This window comes from Zingiber officinale, chromosome 8A (genome assembly GCF_018446385.1).
Source record: "Zingiber officinale cultivar Zhangliang chromosome 8A, Zo_v1.1, whole genome shotgun sequence".
Lineage (NCBI taxonomy): Eukaryota > Viridiplantae > Streptophyta > Magnoliopsida > Zingiberales > Zingiberaceae > Zingiber > Zingiber officinale.
In genome coordinates, this window is record NC_056000.1 from 94,268,711 (window position 1) to 94,285,370 (window position 16,660).

The 16,660-nt window shown below is 37.9% G+C and overlaps 1 pseudogene; it reads left to right on the forward strand.

Moving 5' to 3' along the window:
• Positions 1–8,140, forward strand: part of LOC122011072 — a 40,690-nt pseudogene extending 32,550 nt beyond the window's left edge.
• Positions 8,141–16,660: the final 8,520 nt, after the last annotated feature.

Here is a 16,660-nt window from a genome sequence, read left to right on the forward strand (position 1 = left end):
GCTTCATCCTCAGCTCACTCTCCTCCTCTTCTCCTAGAGGTGCCGAGACACTCCCTCTTTTCTTTCTTTCTTTCTTTTTGTTGCCGAGCAACACAAGAGGAAGAAGCCTCCTCTTCTTCCTCCTCCTCTCCACCAAAAGACCTAGCCACTTCTTCCTCCATTGGTGTCGAGCAACGCAAGCAAGGAAGAAAGGTCCACAAGCAAGTTCTCAACTCTAGGAAACTTAAGCAAAGAAGGTAAGCTTCCCCTCATCTGTGGTACAAGGCTTTTATGTGATTTTCGGATTTATAAGGATTAGAAAACCTAGGAAAGAATTTAAGAAAATTCGGCTAAAGAAAAGGTTTTCAAATCTAAGATGATTTAAACAAGACCTCATTTCATGATAAGATTTTCTATGCTATGTAGAAGGATTCTTTTCCATGATTTTATACTGATATGATGTATGATCAAAGGAGTATCAAACCCTAGGATTTAACCAAAAATATTTTAAAGAGGCTAGGAAGATTATCGTCTAACCAAACTAGTGCAAGGTTCCTTCTATGAAATGCTAAGGACCTTTCTGTGGTTTTCTTGCTTGGAAATTAATTGGAACCAAAAGAAAACTCAGTTGTATGCTTCGGACCAGAAAGGTTAAGGGTTAGAAAGACCTTCAAAAAAATTTAAATAAACATGCTCCTATGATAGGATATAAAGTTTCTTAAAGGGTGTTCACATTGCTAGAAACTCATGAACTCTTTTTAGGGTTTTTCGGCCATGATAAAAGGGATAGCTTAGATTAGCCTAAACAAAAATATTAATATGCTCAAGACCTCTGTGATATTATGATATGAAAGTTGATTAATGCTCTCATGTTTAATTGGAATGTAGAAAATTAGTTACATGATATAAGACATGTAAGATCACAAGAGTCCTAGCTTGTTTATGATCCAATATTGTGTATGATGTTCTTAGTAACTTTTGCCATGATATTTACTTAGGCTTTCCATGCTTTAGGCCACTTAAGAAACCTAGCTTAAGGACTGGTAGGTTTCGGCCATGAAGGAAAATAAAAGAAAAAGGGAAAGAAACCTAGGAAATGCTATACATAATGAGAAGAAATGAAATTATGTTATGTAATATGCCATGATATGTTATAGCATAGGAAATGCTATACATAATGAGAAGAAATGAAATTATGTTATATGCTATGATATGTTATAACATAGGAAATGCTATACATAATGAGAAGAAATGAAATTATGTTATGTAATATGCCATGATATGTTATAGCATAGGAAATGCTATACATAATGAGAAGAAATGAAATTATGTTACGTAATATGCCATGATATGTTATAGCATAGGAAATGCTATACATAATGAAAAGAAATGAAATTATGTTACGTAATATGCCATGATATGTTATAGCATAGGAAATGCTATACATAATGAGAAGAAATGAAATTATGTTACGTAATGATATGTTATAGCGTAGGAAATGCTGTACATAATGAAAAGAAATGAAAAAGGAAATGCATGAAAGATTGTTAGGGACATGATATGATAGTTATGCATGATAAGTTATTTTTTTTTGTATGGTTTGTACCAAGGGTGGGCTCCGTAAACGCTCGATGGAGTAAGACTCGGGCCTCGTCAGTAATGGGCCTCTGAATGCCCTAGGTCGATGGAGTAAGACTCGGGCCTAGTATGTATGCATGGTAGGGTTCAAGACTTGCTACCTTGGACCTACCTATGAAGCGCGCGCATTATGTATGTGGTACAAACCGGGATCCCCTCTAATGATGATATTAATTTCAAGTACTTATAAGTATAAGTTTTCAAATTCATGATACATTGCCTACATATGTGCTTGAATTATCTGATGATTAGATATAATGTCATGTGATATTATGATATGAATATGAATATGATACCCTTGTATGTCGTATGCTTATGATACCTCGCATGATATTGATATGCAATGATATGAATTCGGTTTTAGTGAGTAGGAAAGGAACTTACTGAGCCATGAGTGCTCATAGCTTACTTTCCTTGTACCGTAGATATGGGGGACGGATATTCAGAACGACGGAGCAGCAGGAGGAGCAGATAGTGATGTGTGTGGTGGTGGCTCGGCAAGAACGATTCGGACAAATTAATATTTTTAGTTATATGATCAATATATGCACATTCGAACTAATCAGAATATGTGATATCATGCTTATTTAAATAAAAGGAATGATTTAAAATTTTTCGCTGTTATAGTATAACTAAAGCATGTACGTAAGTAGTATAAGATTGTAGCGCCGCCCTTGGGTAAGAAGGGTGGGCGTTTTACATAGATAGCTTGCATGAGGCATGCAACATTGGAACTCTAATTGTGCATGTACTTATCTTGTATTTTTCCTTGTTCACTCCCATTATATAAGGGAGGGACATCTTAGTATGAAGGAACTTAGTTTTTGGTGAGATTGTGTGTTCTCTTAGTTCTTGAAAGAACTTGTTGAACTTATCGAGTTTACTCTCGTGGCGTTCAATCCATCGAAACTTATCACCCCTAGGTGTGGCTTTTCTTTCCTTCGTAGGCTTGGTTTGTGCCAATTCTTGGTTATGGGTCAAGGCTTACACTCTTGTCTTTAGTTCTTGGGGTTCTATCCACCTTTGTTTCGGATTTCATCACATTTATTGGTGGGGTTCGTATCACTCGATTTCTCCATGGCCTAAACCGAGATATTGGAGACATTGTGGAGTTACAGCATTATGTGGAGCTTGATGACTTAGTGCATCAAGCAATAATTAAAGAGAAAGGGCATTATGAAGAAATCCTCTTCTCCAAACTACTCTTCAAGATGGAAGGACAAGCCAAAGAAGGAGGGTTCTTCTTCAAATTCTAAGGAGGCAGCAAGCACTAAGAAGCCTATTCCTACTACCTCTTTTTCCACTTCTAAGAGTAGGGATATCAAGTGTTTTAGGTGTTTGGGAAAAGGTCATATTGCATCCGAATGCCCGAATAAGAAGACTATGGTGGTGAGAGATAATGGGAGTATCTCTAGTGAAGAAATTTCTTCTCATTCCTCTTCCTCAAGCGATGAGGAAAATGATGGAGCAACCTATGCGCAAGATGGTGATCTCTTGGTGGTTAGGAGATTATTGGGATGTAACGCCCCGGCCCAGGCGGGACCCCCCCCCGGACCGAACCAGGAACGACACCAGAATTACCTATCGGTTTGATGACTAGCTCCACAGACCACCGGAGGTCCTTTCAGCGTACTTTGTCCTCACTGACACGCACCCTGGAAAACTTCCCAGGAGGTCACCCATCCTCAGATTTCTCCAAGCCAAGCACGCTTAACTTTGGAGTTCTTAAGTTTGGGCTTCCAAAAAGGAAGGTGCACCTTGGTGATATGGATAGTACCATCTAACCTTTTTAAGTCATACTTAACCAGAATCTCAGAACCGGGGTATTACAATCACCCCCACTTAAAGACACAACGTCCTCGTTGTGTAACTACAAATCACACCACAAACAAATCCCAGAATCTCCCTCGCTAGGTGGTGCCCTGGGTGCTCCTACCACAGGCGCACTCACGGTCGCAAGGTCGCTCTGATACCATCTGTCCCCACCCGGGACCGAACCAGGAACGACACCAGAATTACCTATCGGTTTGATGACTAGTTCCACAGACCACCGGAGGTCCTTTCAGCGAACTTTGTCCTCACTCACACGCACCCTGGAAAACTTCCCAGGAGGTCACCCATCCTCAGATTTCTCCAAGCCAAGCACGCTTAACTTTGGAGTTCTTAAGTTTGGGCTTCCGAAAAGGAAGGTGCACCTTGGTGATATGGATAGTACCATCTAACCTTTTTAAGTCATACTTAACGAGAATCTCAGAACCGGGGTATTACATGGGAAGCCAAGCCAAGGAGCATGAGGAGGATCAAAGAGAAAATATTTTTTATACTCGCTGCCTTATTCAAGGTAAGACATGCTCTATTGATGGTGGAAGTTGTACTAATGTGGCAAGCACAAGGTTGGTCACCAAACTCAACCTCAAGACTGTTGGGAATTTCGTGCCGCAAAAACCACTTTTTCGCGTTGCGGAAACCCTGATTCCCATGCCACGGGATCCGTGCGAAGTTTATAAAACAAAATTTTCATGTACGAATTTACTAAAGCCTAGATCTATACTAGGAGAAGGAATTTACCCTCGATGTGATGCCCTTCGCAATCCTGCTTGTCCAACGGTTCACCGGATCTCGAGATCGTTAAGTGTACGATCCTCTAGAAGTATCCACACGAACAAACTAGGTGGAGAAGACCAAACGAAGGTGTGCTAGCACCTTAGATGGTTCAGCCAACGAGGAGGAGAGGGAGAGCAAGAAGAGAGGAAGAAGGAGGAATGAATACCTTGAATGAAAAATCGTAATTTTCTTCCACCATAAGTGGTCGGCCTCTTAATGGAGTTGTAACCTCCATTCTCATTTAATGTGGCCATTAAAGAGGAGATTTGTAACCTCCATGAGGTGGCACACACATGTGCTAAACATGATGATGTGTAACACCATTATTGGCCACTTAATGCCAACTCACAAATGAGTTGGCATATAGTTAAGTCAAACTTGACTTTTCCTCTTCCTCTCAAGTCAAGTCAAACTTGACATTATAAATCCCATGGTTGATCAAATGCAACCATTTGATTCAAGCCAATTTAATATAATGAATCTAATTCATTTAATTAAATTGATTCAATGAATCATAATCTAAATTAGACTCATAGAACACATGAATCAAATTAAGTCCAACTCAATTAGTTCAATTAGGATTACTCTTAATCCAATTTGATTCATCACATGAATCTAATCCTCTTGGTTCATCATATGAACCTAATCTCCATCTAATTATTCTTTATGTGTGACCCTATAGGTTCTTATAACGTTGGCAATGCTCCTAAACCCATTTAGAAGCATAAGTAATGAGCGGTATCTAGCAACACATCATTACTACCCAAGTTATAAGAATGTGAGATCCAACATGACCTTGTGACTACTAATTGTGACTCCTCACAATATATGACATTGTCCTTCTATCCTAGACATCTAGATTGATCAATGTGAGGCATAGACCGTGTCATCCTCTAATCAATCTAAATCTTGAACTCCAAGTAGACTCACTCAATCAAATGAGCTCAATATCTCATATTGACTCATTTGGGCATGGCCATGCACTTCGTGGTCTCACTCTATCAAGAATATCGATGTCGCTCCCGTCATATAGGAGGGATAGATCCCATCTACATCACTCACATCCCTCTGCATAATTCGTTACATACCCAGTAATCCCCTTTATTGTCCACCCAGTTATGGGTGACGTTTGACGAAGCCAAAGTACATAACTCCTTATGTAGGGATCCATGGTGACTTCAGGTCCAAGGACTAGTAGTCATACTAATAGCCACATGAGAAAGTATATGACACTCATATAACGATCCATGATACTTTCTCATGGCGGGTCATTCAGTATACATTCTCCAATGCATACCCATGTGCAACTTGATATCTCTATATCCATGACTTGTGAGATCAAGTCATCGAGTTGACCTACATGCTAGTCTCGTCGCATTAACATTGTCCTTGAATGTTAATACTCGACTAGGAATGATTAAGAGTAGTGTTCCCTATATCATCTCACTATCGATTCAACCAATCGAATGATATAGGTGAGAACCTTCTACTCAAGGACGCTATTATACTTAGTTTATTTGGCACCAATACAAGTAAGCATAATAACCAATAAACCAAATGCCTTTATATATAAGAATATGATACAATGAGTCCATACAACAATCATCAAATGATTGGCTCTAGGGCTCTAACTAACAAAGATTGTATCACATGCAAGACCATATAAACTCCAATGGCTAAGTAATAGTGGTGAATTGGTAGTGAACCAGCAAATGTTGATTAATTTCCCCATTGGAAAATATGAAGATCAAGTTCTATGTGATATTGTGCCTATGGAGGCAAGCCACATTCTTCTTGGAAGACCTTGGCAGTTTGATAGGCGAGCTCTCCATGATGAATTCTACAACAAGTTCTCTTTTGCCCACAATTCTTGCAAAGTCACACTTGTACCGTTATCACCTAGGGAGGTTTGTGAGGATCAAATAAAAATGAGAGAGAAAAGAGAAAAAGAAGAACAAGAGCTTAAGAAAAAGAAAGAGTGTGTGAAAAAGAAAAGACTTGATTTTGAGGACAAAATTCAAAACAAAAGAGAGAATGAGGAAAAGAAAGAGAGAAAAATAGAAAATTTGTTTACAAGAGGAAGTGAGGCGAAGAAAGCTTATTTGACAAGGCAGCCTATATTTCTTCTTTTGTGCAAGGGAACTTGCTTGGAATCTAATACTAACTCCTTGTCCAGTGATGTTGTTGTTATTTTGTAGGATTTTGAGGATGTGTTTCCCAAGGAAGAACCTCATGGTTTGCCTCCAATGAGGGGGATTGAACACCAAATAGACTTTATTCCTGATGCTTCTCTTCCCAATAGGCCAGCTTACAGGAGCAACCCTCAAGAAACAAAGGAGATACAAAATCAAGTAGAGGAGCTATTGCAAAAAGGATGGGTCAGAGAAAGTTTAGGTTCTTGTGCTGTACCCGTAATTCAGGTGCCTAAAAAGGATGGATCATGGAGGATGTGCACTGACTGTAGAGCCATCAACAACATCACAACTCTAGATGTTAATGATGATCCATTATGCATCAATGGAGGCCCAATTACAAGGGCTAAGACTAGAAAGATAAAGGAAGCACTTAATGTACTAATTGAAGATGTGAAGGCTAAAGCTATCATTGAAGAAGGTTTGACCAAGAGCAAGTCATTCGGCATAGTCAACCTAATTCAAGCCTTAGATGAGCTTAATTAGCACTTAAGTCTCATGTCTATGTAGTAGGGATATGTAGGCTTAATTTAGACTCAATTTCTACTTTTATTTGGGTTGTAATAAAGCCATAGGCTTAAAATGGCTAAGTAGTCTACATAGGCCTTTACTAAATGGGCTTTCTTTTGACCTTTTAGGGGTTTTTGGTCACCTTATTGCTATAAATAAAGGGGGTGACGGCCACACATGTATCTTTGGCATATTTTTCAATCTAAAGCACGGTGAGACTCTCGCTTGTTGATTCTTCATTGAACTTGAACTTATCAAGGTATCTCCTTGTGCCGTTCAAAGACTTATCAACCTCAATCCCAAGGTTGTGGCGTCTTCCATCTCGTATACCAACGTTCGTGCTTTTCTAAGTATTGGATCGAGGTTTCTTTCATCCATCTTATCGTCTTTAGACCTTCCTTCTTTCTGTTTTCTATTCGTTGTGGGTTCTTGAGATATATTTCTCGTTGGGTTCACATCAGAGAGAAAAATAGAAAATTTGTTTACAAGAGGAAGTGAGGCTAAGAAAGCTTATTTGACAAGGTAGCCTATATTTCTTCTTTTGTGCAAGGAAACTTGCTTGGAATCTAATACTAAATCCTTGCCTAGTGATGTTGTTGTTATTTTGCAGGATTTTTGAGGATGTGTTTCCCTAGGAAGTACCTCATGGTTTGCCTCCAATGAGGGGGATTGAACATCAAATATACCTTATTCCTGGCGCTTCTCTGCCTAATAGGCTAGCTTATAGGAGTAATCCTCAAGAAACAAAGGAGATACAAAATCAAGTGGAGGAGTTATTGTAAAAAGGATGGGTTAGAGAAAGTTTAAGTCCTTGTGCTGTACCCGTAATTTTGGTGCCTAAAAAGGATGGATCATGGAGGATGTGCACTGATTGTAGAGCCATCAACAACATCACAATTCGGTATAGACATCCTATCCCTAGACTTGATGATTTGCTTGATGAATTGCATGGTGCTTGCTTCTTTTCTAAAATTGATTTGAAAAGTGGGTACCATCAAATTAGGATAAGGGAAGGGGATGAATGGAAAATAGCTTTCAAAACCAAATATGGATTGTATGAATGGTTGGTAATGTCTTTTGGGTTAACTAATGCACCAAGCACTTTTATGAGGCTTATAAACCATGTCTTACGAAAATTTCTGGGAAAATTTGTGGTAGTATACTTTGATGATATTTTGGTATATTCCAAGAGTTTTTTTGAGCATATTGCACATCTCCAATCTGTCTTGCATGTCCTTAGAAAGGAAAAACTATATGCTAACTTAGAAAAGTGTTCTTTTTGCACTAATCATGGTTTTGTCATAAGTTCCAAAGGAGTGCAGGTTGATGAAGGGAAAGTTAAGGCCATTAGAGATTGGCCAACTCCTAAAACTGTGAGTGAGGTTAGGAACTTCCATGGGCCGGCAAGTTTCTATAGGAGGTTTGTGAAGGACTTCAGCACAGTGGCAGCACCTCTAAATGAAATTGTTAAGAAAAACATGGGTTTTGGATGGGGAGAGAATCAAGAAAATTCATTTCAAACACTTAAGGATAAACTCACACATGCACCCATTCTTGCTTTACCTGATTTTTCCAAATCATTTGAAATTGAATGTGATGCATCTCATGTGGGTATTGGGGTTGTTTTACTTCAAGATGGTCATCCCATTGCATATTTTAGTGAGAAATTAAGTGGTGTCACACTCAACTATTCCACTTATGATATAGAATTGTATGCACTTGTTAGCGCATTGCAAACATGGCAACATTATCTTTTTTCCTAAAGAATTTTTCATTCATAGTGATCATGAATTTTTGAATTAATTGAAAGGGCAAGGGAAGCTCAACAAAAGGCATGCCAAATGGGTCGAATTTCTTGAACAATTTCCTTATGTGATTAAGCTTATAAGCAAGGAAAGGTAAATGTTGTAGTAGATGTAATGGAGTCAAAGAAAGAGAGCAACAAGCTAACGATATGGATCATGGTAAACCCACTCTAGATGTTAATGATGATCCATTATGCATCAATGGAGGTCCAATTACAAGGGCTAAGACTAGAAAGATGAAGGAAGCACTTAATGTACTAATTTAAGATGTGACGGCCAAAGCTATCATTGAAGAAGGTTTGGCCAAGAGCAAGTCATTCGGCATAGTCAACCTAATTCAAGCCTTAGATGAGCTTAATTAGCACTTAAGTCCCATGTCTATGTAGTAGGGATATGTAGGCTTAATTTAGACTCAATTTCTACTTTTATTTGGGTTGTAATAAAGCCATAAACTTAAAATGGCTAAGTAGTCTACATAGACCTTTACTAAATGGGCTTTCTTTTGGCCTTTTAAGATTTTTTTGTCACCTTATAGCTATAAATAAAGGGGGTGACGGCCACAGATGTATCTTTGATATATTTTTCAATCTAAAGCACGGTGAGGCTCTCGCTTGTTGGTTCTTCATTGAACTTGAACTTATCAAGGCATCTCCTTGTGGCGTTCAAAGACTTATCAACCTCAATCCCAAGGTTGTGGCGTCTTCCAACTTGTATACCAAGGTTCGTGCTTTTCTAAGCATTTGACCGAGGTTTCTTTCATCCATCTTATCGTCTTAAGACCTTCCTTCTTTCTGTTTTCAATTCGTTGTGGGTTCTTGAGATATCTTTCTCGTTGGGTTCCCATTATTTGGTATCAGAGCTTTGGTTTTTCTAAATCGATATGGTTATCCTTTTGTTCTTTGTGCTTGAAACTTTGTCTATTTGTTCAAAATTATTTGCTTATCATTATCATCACAATCTTAGTGAGTTTTATTCGTCTTGGTGCTATCAAATTATTTTCGACAAAAAAAAGGCTAAAATTAAAAAACAATATATATATATATATATATTTGGCGAAAAAAATAGTCAAAAAAAGGGCCGAAATTCAAAAAAAAAAGAAAAAAAAGGTGAGTGTAGAGAATTGTTATTTCTATACTTATATTTTCCAATTCCGCATTTCCTTTAAAATTTTGCCTAGTATATTCACACTTTCCAATTCCGCATTTCCTTTAAAATTTTCCCTAGTATATTCGCACTTTCCAATTCCGCATTTCCTTTAAAATTTTGCCTAGTATATTTGCACTTTTCAATTCCGCATTTCCTTTAAAGTTTTGCCTAGTATACTTTCACTTTCTAATTCCGGATTTCCTTTAAAATTTTGCCTAGTATGTTTGCACTTTCCAATTCCGCATTTCATTTAAAAGTTTGCCTAGTATATTTTCACTTTCCAATTCCGCATTTCCTTTAAAGTTTTGCCTAGATTTAATTATGCACTTGTCTAGATTAAGTTTTGGCAAATTCCTTTTCATTTCTTATTTCAAATATCTTTATCTTTTAGTCCCGCATTCTCATAAGTTTTCAATTCTACAATTTGAATTCCTCTATCAATTCCTTTCTTTTGTCCTATACCTTTGGGATTTTCAATCAATCAATGATTGTTTACAAGGAATTGCCACAATTCTAAGTTCTTTAAAGAGCTAACATTAGCGAGTTGAGTGATTGAGTGACAACAGATTGCATTAATGGCGACAAATGGAGAAGAAGCAAGACCTAGAGAAACACTTGAACAACGTGCCTTGAGACAACACTTGGAACACATGGAAATCAGATTCAATAAAATCCTCGACATATTGGAGAGACAAGATGTTGTAATTACTGAATTGCAAAATAGCCAAGCTGGTATAGTTCCGACATGAAGTTCGAGGCAATATAATCGTGAAGACAACAACGATGATGATGATGGCATTTTTGAGGACATTGATGATAGAGCTTCTAGTGGCAGATCTGGTGGTATCAGAATTGGTGGTAGAAGGTGAAGGAGTGATTATGTTGATAGAAACTTGGAAAATATCAAAATGAAGATTCCTTCTTTTCAAGGCAAAAGTGATCTAGAAGCATATTTGGAGTGGGAAAAGAAAGTAGAATTAGTATTTGATTGTCACAACTACTCTGAAGAGAAGAAGGTAAAACTTGCTGCAGTTGAATTTATTGATTATGCTATTATTTGGTGGGATCATGTTATTCTAAGCAGGAGAAGAAATAACGAGATACCTGTTGGCACTTGGGAAGAGATGAAATCAATTATGAGAAAAAGGTTCATTCCATCACATTACTATCAAGATTTGTACCAACGGCTACAAAGTCTAACCCAAGGATCCAGGACTGTGGAGGGATACCATAAAGAGATGGAAATTGCCATGATTTGAGCCAATGTGGAGGAGGACCGAGAAGCAACCATGACAAGATTTTTACAAGGTTTGAATCCAGAAATTGCAAATATAGTAGAGTTGCAACATTATGTGGAGCTAGAAGATATGGTGCATATGTCCATGAAAGTTGAAAGGTAACTCAAAAGGAAGGGTTCAATCAAGCATGGTCAAAGTTCTAATTCATCCACTTGGAAATCTAGTTGGAACAAAAGAGATGATAAAGTTGCATCAAAAAATAAGACTGAGTTTTTGAAGAATAAAGATGCTAATTCTCCATTGGTTAAAGGTAAAGAACCTATCCAATCTTCAAGAAATAGAGATATTAAATGCTTTAAGTGTTTAGGAAGAGGACATATTGCTTCACAATGTCCAAACCAAAGAAGTATGCTTTTGAAAGAAAATGGTTATATTGAAACTGAGAGTGAGTCCGAAGATGATAATGCCTTGCCACCATTGATGGAAAGTGATGTAGAAGAGTATGTTGTTGAAGGGGAAGCCCTTGTCACTAGGCGTGCTCTAAATGTGCAAGTGAAGAAAGAAGATGAAGAACAACGAGACAACATATTTCATACCCGTTGCCACATCAAAGACAAGGTATGTAGTATGATTATAGATGGAGGAAGTTGCACTAATGTTGCTAGTACTATCTTAGTTTAGAAATTATGCTTACCTACCACTAAACATCCTAGACCTTATAAACTACAATAGTTGAATGATTGCGGGGAGGTTAAGGTCACTAAGAAAGTGTTGGTTTCATTATCCATTGGTAGGTGTCATGATGATGTTCTTTGTGATGTAGTACCAATGCATGCAAGTCATTTGCAAGTCATATGCTTACCTACCACTAAACATCCTAGACCATGGCAATTTGATAGGAGGGTCATGCATGATGGGTTCAGAAATAAATATTCTTTTAAGATGCATGGTAAACTTGTAACTCTTGTACCATTGACTCCTAAGCTAGTATATGAAGATCAATTGAGGATAAAAAATGAGAGTAAAAAAAGAAAAGATTGTGAGAGGAAAAAAAATGGAAAAGAAAAGGAGTGTGAGAAAAGAAAAAGTGAGGATGAGAGGAGTGAAAAAATGAATGAAAAAGAAACAAAAAATCTAGAGAGTAAAAAAGGGAGCTTTTATGCAAAAGAAAGAGAGGTTAAGAGAGTTTTTTATTCTCAACAGCCGATGATTGTACTTTTGTACAAGGAGACTTATTTCAACACTAACAATCTTAACTCTTCTTTGCCTAGTATTGTTAAATCTCTTTTGCAGGAATTTGATGATGCCTTTCCGGAAGAAGTTCCTAATGGATTGCCGCCACTTAGGGGAATAGAGCACTAGATTGACTTCATCCCAGGAGCAGTCGTTCCTAATTGACCAGCCTATAGGTGCAACCCTATGGAGATGAAGGAGCTTCAAAAGCAAATTGAAGAGTTGATGCGAAAAGGGTATGTTCGAGAAAGTTTGAGTCCTTGTGCAGTTCCTGTTTTGCTTGTGCCAAAGAAGGATAGAACTTGGAGAATATGCGTTGATTGCAGGGCTATCAACAAAATTATGGTAAAGTATCATCATCCTATTCCTAGATTAGATGATATGCTAGATGAACTATATGGTTCTTGTATTTCCTCTAAAATTGATTTGAAGTCTGGCTATCATCAAATTCGTATGCGTGAGGGAGATGAATGGAAAACTACTTTGAAGAGTAGGTATGGTTTGTACGAATGGTTAGTCATGCCATTTGGGCTAACTAATGCACCTAGTACTTTCATGAGATTAATGGACCATATTTTGTGTGCTTATATTGGGAACTTTGTTGTAGTATATTTTGATGACATCTTGATTAATAGTAAGAATTTAGATGAGCATGTCAACCATTAACCTTAAAAAATTTGCGAAATGAAAAATTGTATGCTAACCTTCAAAAATGTTCTTTTTGCACTAGTCAGATAGAGTTTCTTAGTTATATTATTAGTGCTAAGGGAATAGCAGTTGATGAAGAAAAGGTTAAGGCAATTCGTGAGTGGCCAATATCAAAAACGATAACTGAGGTATGTAGCTTTCATGGGTTGGCAAGTTTCTACAGAAGGTTTGTTAAAAATTTTAGTTCTATAGCTGCACCCTTGACTGAAGTTGTTAAAAAGAATGTTGGGTTTCGTTGGGATTGTGAACAAGTTACAGCTTTCAACTAACTTGAGGAGAAGCTAAGTTCGGCACCATTACTTACATTAACTAACTTTGCTAAAACTTTTGAAATTGAATGTGATGCATCAAGAATAGGTATTGGAGCTGGAAGGTCGACCCCTTGCTTATTTTAGCGAGAAACTCTGCGGAGCCGCTTTGAACTATCCAACTTATGACAAGGAGATATATGCATTGGTGACGACTTTAGAGACTTGGCAGCTTTACTTGTGGCCCAAAGAATTTGTTATCCACACTGATCATGAATTGTTGAAGCATTTGAAGAGCCAAAGTAAGTTGAATAGGCGTCATGCAAAATGGGTAGAATTCAGTGAATCATTCCCTTATGTGATCAAGTATTAACAAGGTATGGAAAACATTGTTGCCGATGCTTTGTCTCGAAGGTATACCTTGATGTTTACTTTAAACACTAAATTGTTAGGATTTGAATACATTAAAGATCTATATTCTAATGATTCTGATTTTGGAAATGTGTTTGAAGTTTGTGAACATACTGCTTTTGGGAAGTTTTATAGGCATGAGGGGTTTCTTTTTAGAGTGAATAGGTTGTGTGTGCCTAATTGTTCATTAAGGGAATTATTAATCCAAGAATCTCATGGTGGGGGACTAATGGGACATTTTGGAGTAAGAAAAACTCTAGAAGTGTTGGTAGAGCATTTCTTTTGTCCACACATGAAACAATATGTAGTTAAATTTTGTGAGAGGTGTATTACATGTAGGCAAGCAAAATCTAGATCTTTACCTCATGGACTGTATACACCTTTACCAATTCCTAGTGAACCTTGGGTTGATATTTCCATGGACTTTGTTTTAGGACTACCAAGGTCCAAACGAGGTATGGATTCTATTTTTGTGGTTGTGGGCACATTTTCTAAAATGGCTCATTTTATTCCTTGTAGGAAAACAGATGATGCTAACCATATTGCTGATCTATTTTTTAGGGAGATCGTGCGGCTTCATGGAGTACCGAGGAGCATAATTTCATATCGTGAGGCAAAGTTCCTAAGCTACTTTTAGAAGACACTATGGGGAAAATTAGGAACAAAGTTTTGTTTTCTATAACTTGTCATCCACAAATAGGTGGACAAACTGAGGAAGTAAATCGAACTTTATCTACTTTATTGAGAGCTATCATTCAAAAGAATTTAAAAGGTTGGCAAGATTGTTTACCACATGTTGAATTTTCTTATAATAGGTGCATTCTACTACTAATTTTTCACCTTTTGAAGTGGTATATGGGTTCAACCCTTTAAGTCCTTTAGATTTGTCACCTTTGCCTGTCTCTGAGCGTGCCAGTTTAGATGGTACCAGAAAAGCAGAATTTGTGAGGCAACTGCATGAAAAAGTTCGATTGCAAATTGAAAAGAGAACTGAACAATATGCTACGCATGCCAACAGGGAGCGAAAGAAAGTGATCTTTGAACCCGGAGATTGGATTTGGGTTCATATGAGGAAGGAAAGATTCCCTACTAAACGTCGTACTAAGTTGCATCCACGAGGAGATGGTCCATTTCAAGTCATTTCTATAATCAATGATAATGCATACAAGGTTCGAGATGTAGGTGAGTATAATGTGAGTATAATGTGAGTGCTACATTTAATGTTTCTGATCTTTCTCCGTTTGATGTAGGCGATCAAGATTCGAGGACGAATCCTTTTTGGGAAAGGGGGAATGATGGAGTCAAAAAAGAGAGCAACAAGCTAACGATATGGATTATGATGATACGAACCCCACCAATAAATGTGATGGAACCCGAAACAAAGGTGGATAGAACCCCAAGAACTAAACGACAAGAGTGTGAGCCTTGACCTGTAACCAAGAATTGGCACGAACAAAGCCTACGAAGGAAAGAAACGCCACACCTAGCGGTGATAAGTTTCGATGGGTTGAACGCCATGAGAGTAGACTCAATAAGTTCAGCAAGTTCTTTCAAGAACTAAGAGAGCACACAATCTCACCAAAAACTAAGTTCCTTCATACTAAGATGTCCCTCCCTTATATAATGGGAGTGAACAAGGAAAAATACAAGATAAGTACATGCACAATTAGAGTCCCAATGTTGCATGCCTCATGCAAGCTATCTAGAAACGCAAAACAAAATAAATGCATGCACAATTAGAGTCCCAAGTCGCATGCTTCATTAAACAATCTAAAATACTTAAGTCTTCATGCATGAACGAGTTCCCAAGCTTCGCATGCTTATTATCGTTCTTCCGTTAAGCGCGACCAGTCATGGATGGTTATGCCCGATTACGTGGATTAGACCACGACTAGCAGTTGCGATTTTCATGGTTTCTCCTTGCTCATAGTCCTCCCAATATTTTTTGATTAGCCCATTTAGTGCTTCCTTGAAACGCTTTGCCCGTAGTCTTGTAATTGGGCCTTTCGGAAGTGATAACTGATCTCTCCTATCTTCAGCCCTTGGGCATACATCATTCTCCCCTTCTTGAAAAGGATTTGTCCTCAAATCATCACCTGCATCAAACGGGAATAAGTCAGCAACATTAAAAGTGGAATGTACGTCATACTCACCTAGTAGTTCAAGTTTGTAGGCATTATCATTCATGCGCTCTAACACTTGAAATGGGTCGTCCCCTCGAGGTAGAAGTTTAGAACGACGTTTGTCCGGATATCGCTCCTTTCGGAGGTGCAACCAAACCCATTCTCCTAGTTCAAACATAATTTTCTTGCGCCCCTTGTTAGCTTGTTGCATGTATTGCTGAGTTCTTTTCTCAATATTCAGTTGTGCTTGTTCATGAATCTTCTTTATGAATTCGGCCTTCTGCTTACCATCTAAATTTATATGCTCACTTATAGCTAAAGGAATCAAATCTAATGGTGACAAGGGATTGAAACCATAAACAATTTCAAATAGAGAAAATTTAGTCGCAGAATGTATGCTCCTATTGTAAGCAAATTCAACATGAGGTAGACAATATTCCCATATTCTCAAATTCTTGTTAATGACCGCACGAAGTAAAAAGGACAAGGTTCGATAGACCACTTCAGTTTGCCCATCAGTTTGGGGGTGACAAGTAGTAGAGAACAACAATTTAGTTCCTAATTTCCCCCACAAAGTCTTCCAAAAATAACTCAAAAATTTTGCATCCCTATCAGAGAATCTGTCTACCACAACAAAAATTGAAATGAAATGCATCCCGATGCATCCCTAGTAGAGAAAATTTTGCATCCCGATGCATCATCGGTTTTATGACATGGAATGAAATGCGCCATTTTAGAGAATCTGTCTACCACAACAAAAATTGAATCTCTCCCCCTCTTGGTCCGAGGTAATGCAAAAACAAAGTCCATTGAAATAGCAGTGCA